This window comes from Lygodium microphyllum, chromosome 20 (assembly GCF_053477565.2).
Source record: "Lygodium microphyllum isolate KBCC chromosome 20, Lygodium_microphyllum_v1.1.10, whole genome shotgun sequence".
Lineage (NCBI taxonomy): Eukaryota > Viridiplantae > Streptophyta > Polypodiopsida > Schizaeales > Lygodiaceae > Lygodium > Lygodium microphyllum.
Genome location: NC_141154.1, coordinates 134,209,179 through 134,215,178, shown reverse-complemented (window position 1 = coordinate 134,215,178; position 6,000 = coordinate 134,209,179).

Below are 6,000 nucleotides of genomic sequence, written 5' to 3'. Positions count from 1 at the left end.
AGGCCTTATTCCTGCCTTTTGTAGCTTCCCCTATACCTAGTGGTAATCATTTATTATCCACTATAGAGATCCTTGCCTTGTTGCATATGGAGACCTCTACTCATTTGGTAGTAGTGCATAAGATAAATCACGAGTTCATGAATATCAGTGGCAGCTATTTTATCTCACTAATGAACCAATTATGCCAATTCCTCTAGGACCAGACAAGCCTACATCCAAGTGTTTGTCCCAATATTTATTCACTGCATCTATCAGAATCCTGGAGGGGGTTAAGCTTGATTAGAAAACCCTTTTTTTGGCTTAAATGGATTAACATTTTTAGCATGTCACAAAAAGTCAAGTTAGTACTATTTTCTATGGGGCTTTTCCACAGAAGATCATTCAATTGGCACCTCTCCCAGGTGCCATTCCCATACGTGGTCCTTTCTCACTTTTGCAACAATCTCCTTCTTCTACTATGGAATTCGATTTAGATTTAGTAGATGTGCCCCGTGTCAAAATCATTTGAAAGAAACACTGCACACAGGGTCCTTTTGATCCTCTCCATTTTCCTACCCTTGTGCTACATATCCTGATACCTAAAGTGTCTGGTATCTCCCTTCTCTCATTCTTGTCTTATACAAACCTCTTTGCAACACAACATGAAGGACATCTAGATCTGTAGATTCCTCCTTCCTTGCAAATAGTGCTTTCCAAACCTATGCTTTCACATCTAGTTTCTGGCGTTCAGTAGTCTGCTTTGGAGACCTCCATGACCTCTTGTCTTCAAACGATCTATACAGGAGTGTATACCTCATTGGAAGATTAAGTGGACTCTTTCACCAATCAGTTTAGCAAGGCTCTAGACAATTTAACTTCTAAAAAGGCTGCTTTGATTGATATCCATATACAAATCACTACAACTATCGCTTTGATGGACTCACAGAAAGCCATGATTAAGGTGGGACAATTCCGAGGATAATGCTAGCCATGGCACCATTTACAACTAAATCTTGATGGGCCGCCCTCTTCAGGGCGTCGACTCCCTATCAGATTCTATTGTTTTTTAAGAAAATTAACGTCAACAGCTATTTGTTTGTATTATTCAGAAATCATATCGATGTAGTGCTTCATCATGTCCTTAACTTTGCCAAGGATATTAGAGGCACTCAAATCATAACCTTGATAGTGTATTCATCGATCCATTGGTCTAACAACTTGATTGGGAATTGGTTTTTCCTAATTCATAGAAGCAATGTTAGGGTTTGATACTTGGCCTCCAACATTCAATGGAGTCATCTGACTAGACATCGGCATAGCCACACTAGGAGGAGCTGACAATAAAGGCACACTTTGAACCATGCTTCCTCTCATGTTTGGGTTGGTCCTAGCTATCCCCTGATTTCCATTTCCATTGGACAATGCTGAATTATTTCTTGAAACAAAACCCATATTAAGAATGGTTCGGGAGACATAAGTTGCTTGTAGCCGGGATTCTACTTCTTGTGCTCGTCTAATAGTAGTGTCACCATCCAGCAAAGCAACACTACTCAATTGCACCTAGATATTGAAATCTAGACTATATGCAAGAAATATTGTAGTTGGGCAGCTACTGGAATAGGGATAGAGGCTTGCAATTTGCAAAAGACCTCTTTTAACTTCTTAGCGTATGCTTGGATATTCTCATATGGCTCTTGATATGTTACGTTTAATACACGTAGCCAATATTGACCACCCCTCTCCGAGGCAAACTCCCTTCGAGAAGCTTCAAAAAATAGATCAATGGTGGTTATGGTTCTACCTTGCAGGCCATGATACCATATGGTAGCTCTTCCTTTGAGAGTCATATTAAAGAACATCATTAGATGTCCTTCATCCTAGATGTGACAGTTGAACATCAACTTTTGGAACTCATTAATGTGCTCTTTTGCATCCTCCTCCACTAACCCATTCAAGATGGGTAGGGAGAAACCTAGAGCTGGAAAATCTACCATTCCACCATGTATGGCAACGGGTTGCACCGCCATGGTAGCAACAGGATTGGCTACTACTATAGGGATTTGAATAACCAAGACTAGATGTCCACTCGAAGTTGAGGGACTAATTGGAGGGGGGAAAGAACTAGAGCTTCCTCCCCCTAATGGACTATGTGTCGAGCTAGAGTTATTGAAACCTCGCTACTTTGCGGAGAGTATCTTCAATTTATCTGAGCCCACCGTCTAGCTCATTCAGCCCTCTCTTGCCTTTGGAGCTCCACTTGACGGTCTTGTGAGTCTAGCTCACTAATTTGTGGCATACACTAGGGTATAGGTTCCAATTGATAAAGGCACGGAGAACGCCACTTGTAGGCAACTCTTGGCAAATACACCACCTATCGGGACCTAAAACGGGCCTGACACTAGCTCTCTAGTACTAGCCAAACCTCAAAGGCACAAGACACCCCACAGGGCCTCATGGACAATAGCGTCTGAGACTCACCTTACACTAAACTCTAATATCGATCTTGCATTTTTAATAGGATACTGTCCAATGTTTGCCTTCCCCTACTCCTTAGAGGGAGAAACACCATATTGGGGAATATGGGAATTTCCCATAAGTTTGGGACACCTGGTCAAATCTTTGGATTTTTCACAACTTAAACACTATAACTTCAAATCGAGCGCTCTATAGCTCAATAGATTTCATTTTTCAAGAGCTTTCCAATGATAGATCACATCATATGGATTTGAGTGTAACATTCACGAATCTAAACCACGTATTCTGCATACGAATCTCCTCTTATGAGGCCAAAAAGTTAGGATAATAGCAAAATTTTTTATTGATTATCCCTCTCTCCTCCAGCCAACTATCGTGCTGGAGGAGAAGGGAATAGCATGAGCCACTAAGTAGCTCCTTGTTGCTGGAGCTCGCAAGGGGGGAGGCCATGCATATTGATGCATGGGAGAGGGAGGATCCCCCTCCCCTCACCTATATAAAGGGTATGGGGTATAGCCAGAGGGGAGAGGGCTGCCGTGAAGCAAGAGGGGAATGCCGTCTGACTGCTGGTCAGAGGAGGAGATTCTCACGCTGCCATCGAAGCCAGCTACCGTGTAGTCCGCCCTGCCACCAATCATTTTCCAAATTTGAGGTCACCACCACCATGTCGTTGCCACAGGAACACGTTGCCATCTGCCGCCATTCTCCCGCCACGTGGGCTTCCACATTTCCTTCAGAAGCTCAGAAGCGGAGGAGGGTGGGGAAAACCCAAGGAGGGGGATTTTCTTGAAAAGGCCTTCCAAAGTGGTTTTATAAATCCCCCTCCTCGGGTTTTAAAACCCTTCTCGTGGGTTTTCCCCACCCCCGCAATCCAAAGCCCTTAAATCCTTTCTTGTGGCCCTTTCCCAAAGCCCCTATCATCATTCTTATACCCCCTGCCCTCGGGATTTTTCCACCCAATTCCATGCGAATTCCACCTAATACCCTTCCCGTAAGGTTTCCCACAAGTCCTCAAAGCCTTCTTGTGGATTTTTACTCCCCTAGCCGGTTTTAAGGCCTTCTAAAGCCAATTCACAAAGGGAGTTTGCATAAGAAGGAGATGGACAAGATCGTAACTCTGCGCCCAAGGTGAAAAGGCTGAATTTGAAATGGCTCCTAAGAAAGCACAAGGCACAGCCATAGGAGGATTGTCTCCTAACATCCACGTGGACATCTCACCACAAGTCCAGGTTTTTCTTCCTAATTTTTATTTTATGTCCTTATAATTCAATTGTGCGTGGATGTTTTTTGATCGGATGCATTTTTCGTCTTAAATACTTTAGTTAATTTAGAAGAATTAGCTCACGATGGAAGAGTTCGCTCATTAGTATTTTTTTTGTAAAATGAACAAAATAAAGGCAGCATAAATGCATTTCTAGCAAGTAGTTTTTATGCATTGCAATGACTTAAAATTAGATTAATGTCCATTTTTACAAAACGGAATTAAGATAGTGCACTTCGTTTAGGCATGGGAGTATAATTTGCATGTCGCATTATTAGGACATATCTTCTTCGCAATGAGTCATTATGGAAAGTGCTAATAATCCATAGGAAAATGCAAGGCATGAAATGATTCTTAAGTTGCATAACTCTAGTCAATTGGAATAAATATCGTTTTCCAACTGCATAATTATTAGAAAAGGTTGCATGTTTTAGCATGAATCTTGTTCACAAGTTATAGGATGATTAATTGGAATTAGGCTTTAACCTAACCTATGCTTGATCTTAAACCGAAAATTTAGGGTTTGAAAATTAACTTACGGGTAGAAAATGAGTCATGTGGTTATGGAAATGATAGCATAATTATCTTCAAGAATAGACAGGTTAAATTGGCATAAACCTAAACACCTAAAACCGCAGAGTACTCATTTAGAAAAGGGTTAATTCAATGCAACGTATCCCAAGGAACTGACTAGGGTTAGAATGGTAAAGACATTTACCTAATCGCACATATTGCCAAAACTGAAACCCCTATACCCGAAATACTTGCCCACATTCACAGAATGTAGGGACAATAGGACAAACTTGCGAGAAAATATCTAGGATTTTCCTAAGAATCTCTCGCTAAAAAGATGAAACTCGAAACCCTAGGACTGACAAGTCAGCCTAATGCCATCAAGAACAGATTATTCCCAAAATTGATGCGACACTTGTGCAATAAGTTGCAAAGTCGCATGATCTTGTGATTGGATCACAAGGGAACGGCCAATTCCTTCGAATGAGGTTGGCAGATTCTTACACAAGTTATCTTGCAAGAGGATGAATAATTGTCCTAATATAGAATTTTCCTTGGGTAAAGATAATTGCTTGGAAGCAAAAGACCAACCGATAAATTGAAATAACATATGAACTTAAGGTATTGACCAAGTCGGGTTAATAGGGTATGGCACTAACCCGGGATATAGGGGATCTTGCCAAGTCAAAATTTAAATCCTGGATCGAGTGCTGGATGCATTCGGAAAGAAGGATTTACTCCTTAGCAGTTGGCCAGCAATAATGACCAATGGAAATGATTGTGCTTGTTACAAATTTAAGAGCACTGTTTTGCTTTGTTTGATCAAAGAATTAAAGGATAAATGGATATCTAATGCTTCAGGTTGAAGGCCTTAAGGGAGATGCAGCTTCAGTTACCCCCGACTGTCTGCGTGACCCTAACCAAGGGGGTTGTTAACCGCGCTGGGAAGGTGGACCAAACCCGCCGCGAGAGGTCTCTCCGTTAAGCGCTCCTTGGAGCAGGAGGATGCTTGGGTGCCAGGCGGGCTTTGACCGTAAATCCCTCGCCTTTCGGGCCCTGTACAAGAGGCTAACGTGACTCAGGATTGGATCTCGAGGCCCGCATACTAGTCTACGGGTGGAATCTTGGATTAGTAATCCCTGTGGATTGCTGGATAGCCTTCGGGCGGATCGTGGATAAGCCTGCGGGCTAGACTTTATGTATTTCAAAGATAAATATGATAACCTGTTAAAAAGTAACTTGTTTAACATTGCTTTTCTATGTCAAGTGCTATGATTACGTGAAGGAACCAATGCCTAACGGGCTAATTAAGGAAGTTGATTGATACATGTCCAACTAAATGTGTTGGGTAATTAAATAACTAAATAATATGAGAAAAGTGCGGTGGATGTGGCCATAGGTCCGTCCTACGGATGGGTGGTCCCGGTTGGCTGGGAACTTTTCTCAATCAAGATGGATAGCAAGAAGATCATTCAAAGCACAGGAACAACAAGAGCACTGAGCTAGAGTTATATCTGATCCCGATCTACGCTATTTTAGGGAAACAGAATGGGACTATGCCTTACGGCAGAGAGGTTGAGCTTCGCATCCCTCTCGTTTCCGATTCTTCTTGAACCAAGTGTAGCGGGAATCCGCTTCGGACCTGGCGTTTCTGCGTAAAGTAGTTCGCTCGGGTTCGACGCTAGTTGTCCTTAGGAAATGACCAATAGGGAAAACACTAATTTAGGTTGGCCCTAAGTCGGAACGGCCGGAATACTTCCGCTACATGGCAG